The sequence below is a fragment of the Erinaceus europaeus genome, chromosome 9, assembly GCF_950295315.1.
Source record: "Erinaceus europaeus chromosome 9, mEriEur2.1, whole genome shotgun sequence".
In the NCBI taxonomy this organism is placed as follows: Eukaryota; Metazoa; Chordata; class Mammalia; order Eulipotyphla; family Erinaceidae; genus Erinaceus; species Erinaceus europaeus.
Window position 1 is genome coordinate 50,928,750 of NC_080170.1, and position 16,134 is coordinate 50,944,883.

Consider the following 16,134-nt stretch of genomic DNA (forward strand, 5'->3'; position numbering starts at 1 on the left):
GAGTGAACAAGAGTACCAGAGCAGCACTCTTGCATGTTTGATGCCAAGGCTCAAACATGGGACCTCTTGCCAATAAGTCAGGAATTCTACCACTGGCTGTGGGTACTGATTGAACTGTTAACGCCCATGTCCAGCAGAGAAGCAATTATATAAGCTAGACCTTCGACCTTCTGTGCCCCATAGGAAAGATTCTTTTGTCCATACTCCCAGAGGGATAAAGAATGGGGAAGCTTCCAATGGAAAGGATGGGATGTGGTATGCTGGCAATGGAAGGTGTATGAACTGTACCCCTTTTATCCCATGATCTTGTTGTCTATTGGTATTAAGTCACTAATAATAAAGAGAGAGAGGGAGAGAGAGGTGAAAAACAAGAAAACACAAACCAGAACTTTTACTGGGTCTGGTGTACTGCACCAAATTAAAAGACTCTGGAGTGGAAGGTTCAGGTAAAACATGATGGCAGAGGAGGACTTAGAGGGGGTTGAACTGTTATATGGAGAACTGAGAAATATTACACATGTACAGACTACTGTATTTTACTATTGACTCTAAACCATTAATCTTTCCACTAAAGAAAATTTTAAAAAATTGTGCCACCCTTCCATATTGTTAAATAGGTAAGTCCTTAAGAAATTAAAACTGTTGGGGGCTGGGCAGTTAAGTGTACATATTACTATGCACAAGGACCTGGGTTCCAGCCCTTCACTCCTCACCTGCAGGAGGCGCATTGGAAAAGCAGTGAATAAGGTCTGAAGGTGTCTCCATCTTCCTCTCTATCTCCCCTTGTCTCTCAATTTCTTTCTGTCATATCAAGTATAATAGGAAAAAATGGCTGTGAGTGGAGCATTCATAGTGCCAGCAGCAACCCTGGTGGCAATAAAATAAACATAAATAATAAATAAAAATCACAACTAGTGGAGTAACATTGGTTTAGGACATTATTTAGGTCCAGGTATAAGTCACAGTAAATCAGCATGTTCATTAAGTACATCAAGTTCATCATTGAATTCAAGTGAAATTCCACTTTTCACCAGACAATTCTTTTTTTTTTTTTTTTTTTATAAAAAGGAAACACTGGCAAAACCATAGGATAAGAGGGGTACAACTCCACACAATTCCCACCACCAGACCTCCGTATCCCATCCCCTCCCCTGATAGCTTTCCTATTCTTTAACCCTCTGGGAGTATGGATTCAAGGTCATTATGGGATGCAGAAGGTTGAAGGTCTGGCTTCTGTAATTGCTTCCCCACTGAACATGGGCATTGACAGGTCAATCCATACTCCCAGCCTATCTCTCTCTTTACCTAGTGGGGAAGGGCTCTGGGGAGGCAGAGCTCCAGGACACATTGGTGGGGTTGTCTGTCCAGGGAAGTCTGGTTGGCATCCTGCTAGCATCTGGAACCTGGTGGCTGAAAAGAGAGTTAACATACAAAGCCAAACAAATTATTGAACAATCATGGACCTAAAGGCTGGAATGGTGCAGATGAAGTGCTGAGGGGTTCTCCATTTTGTAGATAGCTAGTAGGCATATTTTAGTTATATTTCAAAGGGCCTGTAGCTGTACTAGTGTTGTTTTTTTTTTTTTTTTTTTTTTCCCTGAGCCTGAAATCTGATATGCAGGTGGATCCTAATTATTGTCTGGGGAGATGATGTCATGGCTGGAAAAAGGAATCCAGAAAGCTGGATCAGGGAAGAGAGTAGCTCCCTAGTATGGGAAAGAGGTATAAACATTGTTGACTGTAAACCCCATTGATTTGATGTGTTCTGGGGCCCATAATTAGCTTAGGAGCCTGTGTGAGCTCTGCATCCCTCTAGATCTGAGCTCACACTCTGTGGTCATGAGTAGGAACATTCCAAGCTGCCCCAATATTGACCCATCTTCCTCAGGTGTAGCATAGAGTATGTTGTCCATCTTCCCTTCAGTGGATGGAACATTCTCTACCATTATTGATCCAAGTTGAGGCAAGGTCCTATGGGGGCCCACAAAGGGGTCTTTTTTGTTGTTCCTGATAGAAATGACCAGTAACAGTGGAGAGAGGGATTGATTCGAGTTCTAGGACCATCAAGTCTGTTTGGGAATCTCAGGACTCCCTGTCACCAGACAATTCTAAGGACCCCTTTTCACCCAGTTCACTCACCCTCTTTTTCCTCTCTTTCTGGGAACCATTTGTTTTTCTCAGAATCTAAAAGCTTATTTTTGTTTCCTTTAGTTCACTAATTTTTTTCCTTGAGGGTTAAGCTAACTGCTTTCACTCTAGTGAAGTCTGTTTTTTTCCTTTTTTGCCTCCAAGGTTATTGCTGGGGCTTGATGCTAACACTGTGAATCTACCACTCCCAGTGGCCAATTTTTCCTTTCTTTCTTTCTTTTTTTTCATTGTACTTTATAGGACAGAGAGAAATTGAGAAAGCAGGGGGGAGATATAAAGGGAGAGATAAAGATAGACCTGCTTCAATGTTTGTGAAGTGTCCCCCCACTGCAGGCGGGGAGTAGGGACTTGAACCTGGATCCTTGTGCTGGTCCTTGCGCTTACTATGTGTGCTTAACTGGGTGCACCACCACCTGGCCCCTGTATCTGTTCCTTTCTAAAGTGTTTTATTTTTAGCTAACTCTTTATAGAGTCTTGGATCATCTGGGTTTCTCCTCCCTCACATGTACAGATGACAAAACTCAGGCATAAGAACCAATGGTGGCTTAAGTGGTAGAACATGGGATTTGCATGCATAAGGGCCCCAGTTTGTTCCCTGGCCCCTCACATGCCAAAGGGATGCCCTGGTTCTTTCATATTCTCATTGACAAATAAATATACAAACTTTAAACAAAAGCCCTTTCTGCTTCATTAGATGGAGAGCATGCTTTATGGTGGTTCTGTTCTTGGTCTCTGATGTCTTGTGAGTAGAGAGTGAGCAGGAACAGAGGGACTCAGGACTTGCAGTGCCAGCGGTGGCTCTCTGACTAGAAAAAGCTTTGAGTAGAAGCTGTGGAATGTTGGCTACTTCTTAAATTAATCTAAGAGTGTGAGTTAACAGAATCACTTGTTAATATTTTTATCATCTTTATTTATTGGATAGAGACAGCCAGAAATTGAGAGGAAGGGGGAATGTAGAGAGGGTGAAAGAGAACTGTAGCACTGCTTCACCACTTATGAAGTTTTCCCCCTGCAGGTGGGGGACCAGGGGCTTGAACCCAGGTCCTCAAATGTTGTAACATATGTGCTCAACCAGGTGTGCCACCACCCGGCCCCCAGAATCACCTTTCTTCAAACTTTATTTCCAACAAAGGCCAAGAAGTTAGCTTAGTGGTCACTGGGTACCTCTGGAGAGGGTGAAAGGAGAGCATGCAGATACATCAAGGGTTTGAACCAGGAAAATGAGTACCATTTCACTCAAGAGCCCTGGAGGAAGTGGAAGAGGGGGTGACAGGAGGCTTCTTCAGTGTGAGGGAAAAATGATCAGGGATGGGTGGAGCATGGGGCAGTTATTGGCACAGGAAAGTGACATTTGAAGTCAGGGAAAATGCTGAGGCCAATCCAAGTAGTTTCCATCTTGAGTAATCAAATTGGACACTTGGTTAAATAAAAACGTTGTAGGATCCTGGTTCAAGTCCCTGACTCCCCACCTGCAGGGGAGTCGCTTCACAGGCGGTGAAGCAGGTCTGCAGGTGTCTTTCTCTCCCCCTCTCTGTCTTCCCCTCCTCTCTCCATTTCTCTCTTTCCTACCCAACATCGATGACATCAACAACAACAACAACAACAATAAAAAAACAACACGGGCAACAAAAGGGAATAAATATTTAAAAAAATAAAATAAATAAAATAAAAACTTTTATTATGTTTCACATAATGATTAGGACTAATTTACCCTAAAACCATTACTTTCTGCTTGTTTAAAAGTCAGAAAATTTTAGGCCAGCTGCCTGCAGGAGACCCTCCAGGAGTCTGTTCTACTGGTTCTAGCCCTGCAGTAACCTGGGCACTGGAACACAGCTTTGGGTTCTTGCTAGGATTGCAAGATGCCTTTTAGCAATAACCATTAGGAAACTTTGAAAAACTGAAGGCTGCATACTTTTGTGAAATATGATAATCTTTTCATTAACAGAGTGGTTTTAAAAACCAGTCCTGTCAATATGTGCCAATAGTTTAGTGTAAACACACCCTCCCTAGCTGCTTATCTCAGACCCTCAGCTGATAAGGAATCCTAGATAGCAACCTATGTAGTCACATCTGCAAAAGAATACATGCCCCAGATAGGTCCTAATCTTGAAGGAAAGAGTTCTAACAACTCCCTGCCCCACCACATGCTCTACCACAAATTGTGAATCTATATCCAATCCTTGGAGAACAGGTTTTTTTTAAAAAATAATTTTTATTTATTTACTTTTTTTGTTGTTGTTGCCCTTGTTGTAATCATTGATGTCACGTTGTTGGATAGAACAGAGAGAAATGGAGAGAGGAAAGGAAGACAGAGAGGGGAAGAGAAAGATAAACACCTGCAGACCTGCTTCACTGCCTGTGAAGGAGCTCCCTTGCAGTTGAGGAGCCCGGGGCTCCATCCAACATCCTTATGCAAGTCCTTGTGCTTTGTGCCATGTGTGCTTAACCTGCTGTGCTACCACCCAACTCCCAAGGTTTTTTGTTTTTGTTTGTTTTGCCTCCAGGGTTATAGCTGGGGCACTATGAATCTACTGCTCCCTGTGGCCATTTTATTTTATTTTATTTATTTACTTTTGAAATAAGATAAGACAGAAATTGAGAGGGGAGGAGAAGATAGAGAGAGGGACAAAAAGATAGACACCTGCAGACCTGCCTTACCACTTGTGAAGTGACCACCCTGCAGGTGGGCGGTTGGGGGTTCGAACCCAGACCCTTGAGTGGGTCCTTACACTTTGTATTATATGTATTTTACCCGGTGCCCTACTGCTCGGCTTCCAGAACAGGGCATTTTCAAAATGAGTGCTAAGAATAAAAACTGGGCAAACTCCCACCCAGAGTGCCAGCCTGCTAGATTCTTGATGGGTCTGGACACCCTTTTGTATAAAACAAAATAAAATGACCTTCCTAAATTCATAACTAGCATATGGTGCCTCTATATTTTGGGCAAATTACTCATTTCTAATGTTAGCGAGAAAAATCAAACCACCATCCACTGCAAGGAAGCAAAAGATGTTTATTCACGAATTGCAATCCGGGTCGAGTGGCAACAGACAACTGTCTGCCAGCTCGACCCTGCACAAAGCTCAAGCCATACAATTTATAGGAATTCAGACTACACTCAGGGAGGGGGAACACATGACCTTATCAGCCTATATCCAATCATTTCAAACTTAGCAAAAGCCTGATCCATTCAGAGCAAAGCATGGGCTAGTTCTAAAACATCACACCAGACCAATAGGTCCCGGCCAAAGTGGGGGTCACCACATTCTTTTGTTCTTTGTTGGGACCACCCAACCATCTGTTTGCAATCTATCGGGCCATCATTTATCAGGCCATCTGTTTTTAACTGTCTGGTAACAGTATTCTGTTGCAGAGGTCATGAGGAGGCCTGCTCGCTGCAGGGTCTGTCAAAATAATTGATGGCCTCTTAGGTTCTGTCGAGGGGAAAAGGGCAAGGAATTTTCCACCTCACTGGGCAGGAGGGCAAAAAGCAACTATATTTAAACTATTCTTAAAACTCAAACTCAAAAAAGCAACTATACTTATAACTATTTTAGAGCTACTGCCTCTAACATTCCCCACTAGTCTTAGCTGGGAATCAAATCCTTGATTCATCATCTTCTTCTTCTGAGCTGTATTGCTCCTCGACATACCGAGACTCTAGGAGCATAACCTTCTCAGTTCTCCTTTTAATCAAGGAGATCAAAGACCTTCATAGACAAGGCCCCAGGGTAAGAAGTAGAAGTAGGGTGATCAGAGGCCCTGCCAGGGAACTAATTAGTGTTTTTAACCAAGAGGGCCAAGAAAATAGGTTTGCGAACCAGCTGTCCTCGCCCAGGTCCCTTAGACGGTTATCCCTATCTTCTATTCTTTTCTTGACCTCGTTTAAAGTTTTCTTCACCATTCCGGAGTGATTGGCATAAAAGCAACAGGCCTCATTCAGGGCCACACATAACCTACCCTGTTTCATGAATAACAAATCAAGCCACCTATGATTTTGCAGGACCACCTCGGCCAACGAAGATAGGGACCCTCCGAGAGATTCAATAGTGCCCTCTAGTGTGGCCATATCCTGATTGATCTGCTGATCTAATTGTACTAGTCTCCTTAGCTAGGGCCGCAGCTCCCATTGCCGCTGTCCCTGCTATGGCTGTCCCCACGAGTATAGGAACTACTATCGGGACGCGCTTCCATCTTATTGGTCCAAAGTAGTCTGTTCCTTGCCGTTCAAGGTGCGCCCACCCTTCTTCGCCATGGGAATAGTATACATGGGGCAGGATATGGGCCAAAACACAGAGGTCCTCTTTGGTCATTCCGTAGGGGATGATGCAGGGGGTCATGCCTGAAGTACAGGCCCACAAAGTCCCCTCAGGGGCTTTGAGGAGGGTCGCCCACTCTTGAATCTTACTAACTTTAATGGTTAGGTTGCAATTTCCCCTGTACGGGGAGGAGTCCAATTTATAGTTGGCTGTGATAATACAAGTTCCTGATCCCTGGATATCTCCCAGTGTCATGTGGGGCTGTACTCCCCACTTACATTCTGGGCCCTTAGAGTTGCTAGAGGACAGAGCCAGCTTCCTTATGTCTCCCTTTTGGCTACCTATTCCTGCAGAGGCGGCCATACCTATGTAATAAGGAGGCTCAGGGTGTAAACACAGCCAACAGTTTCTGGTTATGTTAGGGTCAGACTCATTCAAAAGGTAATACATTAATTCTACAGTTCTCACTAGTGGCTTTACCCTGGGATGCAAAGGTTCTGCGTTAGTCGGTTTAGTGCCACTTGGTGCAACGTCAGTCTGATCCCCATTAGTCTCATTCTCTCCCCCATCCCTAAAGAGGGGGAGAGAGTAGGTCGGGGGTCTTCTCCCAAAATGATGGGTCTCAAGGGCCCAATAGGATTCTGAGTCCATGGCAGAATCTGCAGTTGTATAGTGCATAATGTCCCAAAGTCCTTTTCAGAAAAAGGAATCTTAATGCCCCACATTCTCCCTCTCATCCATGAATCAGTCTCATTCCAAGTTTTGACTGTCACCTCCACAGGGTTACAGTGTCCAATATAGCAAGTACCTGGTTCGGTTGGGCCGCCTGGTCGAATCACTCTTGTGACTTTCAGGTGCTTATCACCATCCCTCCCTGGAGATGCTGTCAGACATTCCCCCCACAACCCACAGAAAAAATATGGTTCTCCTCTACATTTGGTGGGGCTGTCTTCTTTGGGACATACATAATAGGGTCTGTCCCAAAGGTGAGCCTCCAGGTCAATGGAGCTACACCCCCCCATCTATAGTAGTCCTTCTGGTTGCAGTCTGGCCAGCATAGATTACCCTGGTCCAGTTGGCACCAAATAGATCACACAGATCAAGAGTGAATATAGGCTGCCCGGCAGTTAGTTGGTTGGTGACCATCTTTCCCTCTTTGTTTTCAGCTCCCATACGTACAGAGAGGACACTCGGGGGTGGGAAGCATGTGAGCTCAGGCAGTGGCAGAGGTAAAACAGAAGTGCACCAGGCAAAACACACACACAAGTTAGCAGGAGACCAAGCGGACCTTCATTGGGTCTGGGGTGGGTACGGCACACCATTTCCTCAGATTCTCTATTTCCGGGGGGTCCGCCACGGATTTCTTCAGGTGAGTATGATGAATCCAGTGTCATTTCCCGGCAACCTTAGTGGCAGTTGGCGTGCTCAGGATCACGGTGTATGGTCCTTCCCACCGGGCTTCGAGATGGTCAGGATGCAGCTTCTTCACCAGTACGGAATCACCAGGCTCGAACAAGGGGACTTGGCCTCGGATCTCCTCCCTCCGGATCCCAGGCTTTTCATCCCAGACGGCGGCTCTGGCTTTTCCTCGCACCACCTGCAAGGCCTGTAGGGACTTGAGGAGTCTGCCCCGTGACACTTCGGCCAATTTTTCGGTCTCAACCTGGGGCACCAGGGTTGGCAGTTTACCATACACAATCTCAAATGGAGTAAATCCAGACACGTATGGGGTATTCCTGCTTTTAAGCAAAGCAAAGGGTAAAAGGGAAATCCAGTCCCCGCCAGTCTCTATTTTTAACTTGGTTAAGCTTTCCTTAATAGTCCTATTCATTCTTTCTACTTGCCCCAAACTCTGGGGGCGGTAAATGCAATGTAACTTCCATTTAATTTTTAAAATTTCTGCCAATTGTTGGGTGACCTTGGCAATGAATGCCAGGCCATTATCCGACCCCAGTGAATAAGGGAGCCCGAACCTAGGGATAATTTCAAAGGCAAGTTGTTTCACTACTACCTGGGAAGTCTCTTTCTTAGTGGGGAAGGCTTCGGCCCACCCTGAAAAAGTATCTACCATGACTAAGAGATACTTATATCCTCCTTGAGCCACAGGCATCTCAGTGAAGTCCAATTCCCAGTGTTCTCCAGGTCCCCTCCCCCCCCCGCCACCTGGTTCCAGGTCCTTTTACTTGTACTGGGTTAGCGTTGACTCTGGCACATGTTGCACAGCGACCTGCCACACTTTGGGAGATCCTGTGCAAACCAATTATCAAATAAAATTTACTGATCAGTTCAGCTAATTTGTTTCCCCCAAAATGGGTACCTTGGTGCATTTGAGAGATCACCTGTCTTCCCAGTGGCTGGGGTAATAGAATCCTATCATCCGGGAGGACGATCCATCCTTCCTCATTTAGTCTCCCCCCCAGTCTCCGGTTCATCTCCTCTTCCTGTTTCGAGTACACTGGTTTCTGTCCTTTTGTCACTTCTCCTGGTATAGGGGTAGCCACCACCAGTTGGGCCAGGGTCCCCACTAGTCTTTGGGCCACTTCCCTAGCTGTCTGGTCTGCCAACCGATTGCCTCGCGAGACTTCTGAGTCATCCTTCTGGTGTCCCTTACAGTGGATGACAGCAACCCTCTCTGGCCCCCAAACAGCTGCTAGCAGGGCCAGTATCTCCTGAGCATGCTTGATAGCTTTTCCCCCGGCCGTCAGCAGTCCTCTCTCTTGATATAGCGCCCCATGGACATGGACGGTGGCAAAAGCATACCTGCTGTTGGTGTACACATTTATCTTCTTCCCTGCTCCCCACTTGAGTGCTTGAATGAGTGCTATCAGCTCCGCCTTTTGGGCTGATATCCCTTGTGGCAAGGATGCAGCCCACAAGACCTCCCGGTTGGTGACCACCGTGGCACCTGCATACCATACGCCGTCTTCCACGAAGCTGCTCCCATCCATGTAGAGGGTTTCCTGTGCGTCCAGTAGCGGGACGTCCGTCAGGTCAGCTCTCAACGAGGTCAGGGCTTCCAAGATTTCTCCACAGTCATGGGTGGCGTCTTCCTCTGGGTTGGGGAGCAAGGTAGCTGGATTTAAGGCTGCAGTCTGTTTGAAAGTAATGCATGGTGGGTCCAACAACAGTACCTGATAATGGGTGACCCGAGAATTGGTCATCCATCGGTCCAGAGGGGAGCGAAGTAAGCTGGCCAGATTGTGGGCTGTGGCGATTTCTAGGGTCTGCCCAAAAGTTAGTTTGGTAGTCTCTTTCACCAGTAGGGCGGCTGCTGCCACTGTCCTCAGACATCCAGGCCATCCAGCCTCTACTGGGTCCAGTTGTTTAGACAGGTAGGCGACAGGCTTCTTCCAGGGCCCCAGGGTTTGAGTGAGTACTCCCTTAGCCACACCGGCACTTTCTGCTACAAACAGCTGGAACGGTTTGTTCAGGTCTGGGAGACCTAGAGCTGGGGCACTTACCAGGGATTCCTTCAGTGCCCGGAAAGCCCTTTCCTCCATCTCAGTCCATTTCAAAGGAGTGTCGCCTCCTCCAGTGGCGGTGTAGAGTGGCTTTGCTAGTTCAGCGAACCCTGGGATCCATAGCCTACAGTAGCCTACCTCTCCCAGGAATTCCCAGACCTGTCTCTTGGTAGTGGGGGTCGGGATCTTTAGGATAGCCTGGATTCTTCCCTCAGATAGGGCCCTTCGTCCCTCTTTAATTTGGTAGCCCAGGTAGGTTACTTCTTGGGTACACAGCTGAGCCTTTTTGGCCGATACCAGGTACCCCAAGTTCCCCAGTACCTCGAGTAGGTCTCTGGTTGCCGTTTCGCAATCCTCTCAAGATAAGGCAGCGATCAGCACATCGTCCACATATTGTAGGAGGCTGCACTCAGGGTGCTCACTTCGGAAGGTCAGTAGGTCCTTGCTTAGGGCTTCATCAAACAAGGTAGGAGAGTTTTTAAAACCATGGGGAAGTCGGGTCCAAGTTAGTTGTCCTGACTTACCTTCCTCGGGGTCTGTCCATTCAAAGGCAAAGATAGGTTGGCTCTGTGGGGCCAAGGGGAAAAAGGCATCTTTCAAATCTAGGATGCTATACCAGGTTAGATCAGGCAACAGTAGACTGAGGAGAGTATAAGGGTTGGGAACTGTGGGATGAATGGTCTCTACCCTCTTATTTACCTCTCGCATGTCTTGCACTGGTCTGAAGTCATTCATTCCAGGCTTTCGGACTGGGAGAAGGGGTGTATTCCAAGCTGACTTGCAGGGCACCAAGATACCAGCCTCTTTTAGGCATCTAATATGGTTCCTGATACCATGCTGGGCTTCTCGACTCATGGGATACTGCCAGACTCGGGCTGGGGTGGCAGTGATGACCAATTGGACTATTATGGGGGTCACATGCTTAGCCAATCCTGGGGAGCTGGTCTCTGCCCAAACTCTTGGGATCTCCCGCTTCCACCTTGTTAATAGGTCCGAGTTGCCTACATTCCATGGTGCTTCATAGAGACGATATTCCTCCCTTACCGGCATGGTGAGCAAACTTCGGCCACCTGCTTGTACTATTGGTCCTTCATTTGTCTCAAAGGAAATGGTGGCCTGTAGCTTATGAAGGAGATCCCTACCTAACAGTGGCTCAGGGCACTCGGGGATCACCAGGAAAGAGTGAGTAATAGTCCTCAGGCCAGGGCCAGCGACTCTTCTTATGGACTTTGGGTAACTCCTTGCTTCCCCAGTGGCTCCTATAATCTTAACCTTATCCCTTCTGGTGGGTCCAATTGGTTGTTGAAGTACTGAGTGGTACTTGAAGTACTGAGCGGTATCCACCAAAAAATTAATTACTTTCCCCCCTACCGCGAGTTTTACCCTAGGCTCCCGGGGGCTGGAGGAGCCCTGACTTCCTCAGTCTAAAATTAAGAGGGGGGCTTCCTTCCCCATCCTCTTTCCCTCATCTTCTTTTCTTTTTGGACATTCTTTCCTCCAGTGCCTTCTTCCTTGCATAGGGCACACTGAGTCTTTCTCAGTCCTCTTAGGGGTTTATCTTTTCCCCTCATCTGCCCTTTTTCTCTCACATACCTCCCTCTTTCCTCTCTATTTACTGTTTCCCTAGCCAAAAGGACCTGTGCCATCTTCTTATTCAGTTCCAGAGTGGCTTTCGCGGGGTCCTCTCTATTATCAAAAACCTTCTGTGCTACAGCCAACAGCTCTGAGAGAGACTTCCCCTCAAAACCCTCTAACTTCTGCAACTTCTTCCTAATATCTGGGGCGGATTGGACCACAAACTGGAGGGCGACTGCCTGCACATTCTCAGGGGCCTTGGGATCTATGGGCATCCAGGTTCGATATACCTGGTACAACCTCTCCAAGAAGGCAGTCGGACTCTCATCTGCACCCTGCTTACACTCGGTCACCTTAGATTGGTGGGTTTCTGACCCACAGCCCGGATACCCCTTAATAGAGTCTGGCGGTACCTGGTGAGGGCCTCATACCTGGTGCTTGTGTTGGGGTCCCACTTAGGTTGGGATTGGGGGAACACCTCCTCCACCTCGTCCTGGTCAGTGGGAGGCTCTCCCTTTTTATCCCGGACCTGCTTCTTTCCCTCAATTTTAATTCTCTCCCTTTCTTCTAGAGTGAATAGGGTACTCAGCAGCTGCTGATAATCATCCCAAGTAGGTTGATGAGTGTAAAAAACTGACTCAAGTAGGGTTGCCACCCCTTCTGGGTCTACAGAGAAAGGAGGGTTTTGATTCTTCCAATTATACAAGTCAGAAGTGCTAAACGGGACATAAGTTCGGAGGGGCCGTCCTGACGTATCTAATTCCCCCACCTCCTGTAAAGGAAAAGTCCCGACTGGCGTAGACTCTGACCTGAACATAGTTCCTGTTCTGGTATGAGGTGGGCTCAGGACCCCTGATGGCAACCCAGAAGTGGAATCGGGTTCAGGAGCAGTAGCCCCTGTAGTGCCAGCATATGGTGGAGGGTTCTCATCTCTCCTCTTTCTCAGTTGTATGGGGGATTCGGGCTTAGCAGGGAGGACAGGAGGAGCTGTAGGCCTCCTAGGGAACCTATCCCCCCTCGTGCCTTCGATCACCAACACTCTCGACCTGCTTTTGACCTTTTTTTCTTTGGAGTTGCCCTGACACTCCCGCAGATACCTTGGTTTATCATTAGCAATACTCATCCAGATCTCAATATATGGCATTTGGTCAGGGTGCCCGGGATTCCCAAAGATCACATCGTGCACTGCCATGCACTTTCCCAGGTCGAGACTTCCCGTCTCAGGCCTGCCAACCTTAAAGGTTGGCCATTCCCTTTCACTTCCTCAGTGTGAAGACATCCACCTGGGCTCCAAACCCAGCGGCTCTCCTGGAAAAATCTGAAAAATTTTTAGTCAAATATTCAAGGGGGGTGAGCGAGCTGGTTTTGGACTGACTCTGTCCCATCTCCTCGTCAAAGTGGAACAGAAGGAAGACAAACACTGTAACAAGAATCACAGCGATTAGACCAAAGATTCCTCTCACTCTTCCTTGTACTTGCTGGACAGCACACCATACACTCTCACATGTTCTCTCACTCTCAACCATTTTTCCTACTAACCCAAAGGGTGTCCATCTGGGACTTTCTTCCTTATCTAGACTGCGTGGAGCTTCTATAAGTGAGGATTCCAGTTTTCCTACCCAAGAGTTCCTTTTTGGAGCCTGTTGGCGTCTGGACACAGAAAGACGGCTGACACAGAAAGAGACAAACAGTGAGTGTTGGAAAAAGAACTGACATCCGATGGATGCCAGACAATCAACTATGCTCGCCTGGCCGGGCCCCTCGCGGGACCTTAAGGAGTCTTAGCTTAGGAGTAGCCGTATAAACCCCAGCCTCGGTCTCAGCAGGCTGAGAATCTCCACTGAGCTGAAATGACTCCACGGACTCGCAGGTTGGAGCCCAATCAAGCCCCGTAGTCTTTCAACCGTGAGGCACGCAACAGGCACACTAGCATTCACATCAAACCATTCACTCAGTCAAGGGAGGGTGATTACCTGTCTGGCTGCCGCTACTAAAGTGTCACAAGTTAGGCCTTCAGGAGTCACCGGAGAGTAGCTCCGGCCAGACCCGTCAGTTGCACTAACAAGGTCAACCTTTTCGCGAATCGCCAAAGAGGAGAGAAGACAGACACAACAAATGGCCACAAAAGACAGAACTAATATCCTGGGCTGTCGGACCCTATTTCAGATCCTTAGGGTGTGGACCCTGTTTCAGATCCAGTTATCACCCAACCCTGGGCTGTCGGACCCTGTTTCAGATCCTTAGGGTGCGGACCCTGTTTCAGATCCAGTTATCACCCAACCCAAGCAGCCTGGAAGTCGTCACTTCCCAGTGCTGCAGTCTGGGATTTTAATGCGGCGTCCCGCAATCCACAGACCCAGGCCCCGTGGGGACACACAAGCACACAAACGAAACGGTACCATGCACAAAAATCAGGCCTGACTTACCGGCACCGGGCAAAAGCTTCCAAGGTTTTTCCTAGGATCCAGACCTGGGATGGGGTGTCCTCAGGAACCACCGTCTGAGGAGATTTCGCTGGGGCCTCCAAATGTTAGCGAGCAAAATCAAATCACCATCCACTGCAAGGAAGCAAAAGATGTTTATTCATGAATTGCAATCTGGGTCGAGTGGCAACAGACAACTGTCTGCCAGCTCGACCCTGCACAAAGCTCAAGCCATACAATTTATAGGAATTCAGACTACACTCAGGGAGGGGGAACACATGACCTTATCAGCCTATATCCAATCATTTCAAACTTAGCAAAAGCCTGATCCATTCAGAGCAAAGCATGGGCTAGTTCTAAAACATCACACCAGACCAATAGGTCCCGGCCAAAGTGGGGGTCACCACATTCTTTTGTTCTTTGTTGGGACCACCCAACCATCTGTTTGCAATCTATCGGGCCATCATTTATCAGGCCATCTGTTTTTAACTGTCTGGTAACAGTATTCTGTTGCAGAGGTCATGAGGAGGCCTGCTCGCTGCAGGGTCTGTCAAAATAATTGATGGCCTCTTAGGTTCTGTCGAGGGGAAAAGGGCAAGGAATTTTCCACCTCACTGGGCAGGAGGGCAAAAAGCAACTATATTTAAACTATTCTTAAAACTCAAACTCAAAAAAGCAACTATACTTATAACTATTTTAGAGTTACTGCCTCTAACATCTAACACTTTTTAAAAATAAATCTTATTTATAAAAAGGAAACACTGACAAAAACCATAGGAAACTTTTTTAAAGGTTTTTTTAAATATTTATTTTACTTATTCCCTTTTGTTGCCCTTGTTGTTTTATTGTTGTAGTTATTGTTGTTGTTGTTGGATAGGACAGAGAGAAATGGAGAGAGGAGGGGAAGACAGAGGGGAGGAGAGAAAGATAGACACATGCAGACCTGCTTCACCGCCTGTGAAGCGACTCTCCCTGCAGGTGGGGAGCCGGGGTTTGAACCGGGATCCTTATGCCGGTCCTTGTGCTTTGTGCCACCTGCGCTTAACCCGCTGCGCTACAGCCCGACTCCCCCATAGGACACTTTTTAAAAAATATATCTTTTTTTAAAAACTTTTAAATTTTTTCCCTTCTGTTGCCCTTGTTTATCGTCGTTATTATTATTGTTGTTATCATCGTTGTTATTATTATTGTTGTTATTGCTGTCGTTGTTGTTGGATAGGACAGAGAGAAATGGAGAGAGGAGGGGAAGACTGAGAGGGAGAAAGATAGACACCTACAGACCTGCTTCAACAGCCTGTGAAACAAACCCCCTGCAGGTGGGGAGCCCAGGGCTCCAACCAGGATCCTTACCCAGGTCCTTGTGCTTCGTGCCATGCACACTTAACCTGCTACATCACTACCTGGCTCCCTCTGACACTTTTAAGGCCTAGAAATTACATAGCACTCAATTGGAGTCACACAGCAAGGTTTAGGGTGGAAAGAATAAGAGACCACCAGCCTGTGTCCTGCTTTTATTGATTGGGTAAAGGGTAGAGGATTTACAATTTCATGGGCTCCTTAATTAATTAATTTATTTGGCCTGCAGGGCTATTGCTGGGTGCTTGGTGCCTGGTGCCAGCGCTATGAATCTACTGTTCCTAGGGGCCATTTTCCCCCATCATTTTTAATAGGATAGGACAAAGAGAAATTGAGAAGGGAGGGGAAGATAGAGAAAGGGGGAGAGAAAGATAAACACCTGCAAACCTGCTTCACCACTAGTGAAGCAACCACCCGGCAGGTGGGGAGCAGAGGAGCTTGACCTGGAATCCTTAAGCAGGTCCTTGGTGCTACCACCTGGCACCCATGGACTCCCTCTTTATTGATGAATTTAAAATGTAAGAACCAGAATTTAAAGTGAGGGAAGATCAAACAAGTGAAGAAGAAAGAGAACAAGAAATACCCTCACAAATACTCCCAGGACCAGTTACCTAAAGGGCCAGGACCAGTAAAACAAAGGAAATTCCTGCTGGGGAGGTAGCTGGTCTAGTACTCATTCATCCATTTGTAGTGGATGCCTTGGGGGAATCAAAGCTTAAGTGCATCATTTGTATGACAAAAAGAAGGCAACTCTAGAGGTCGGAGGTTTTTGCTTCCTGGGGGAGGGTGTGTGAAACCTGGGTGAGCTGTGGGTGGGTCTTCAGTTCCTTTGGCTCTCAGCAGCTCTCCAGCTCCTGAGCTCAGGGTCTGTGGAGGAAGCCTGGGACAGCTGGTGTGCTAATTCCAATT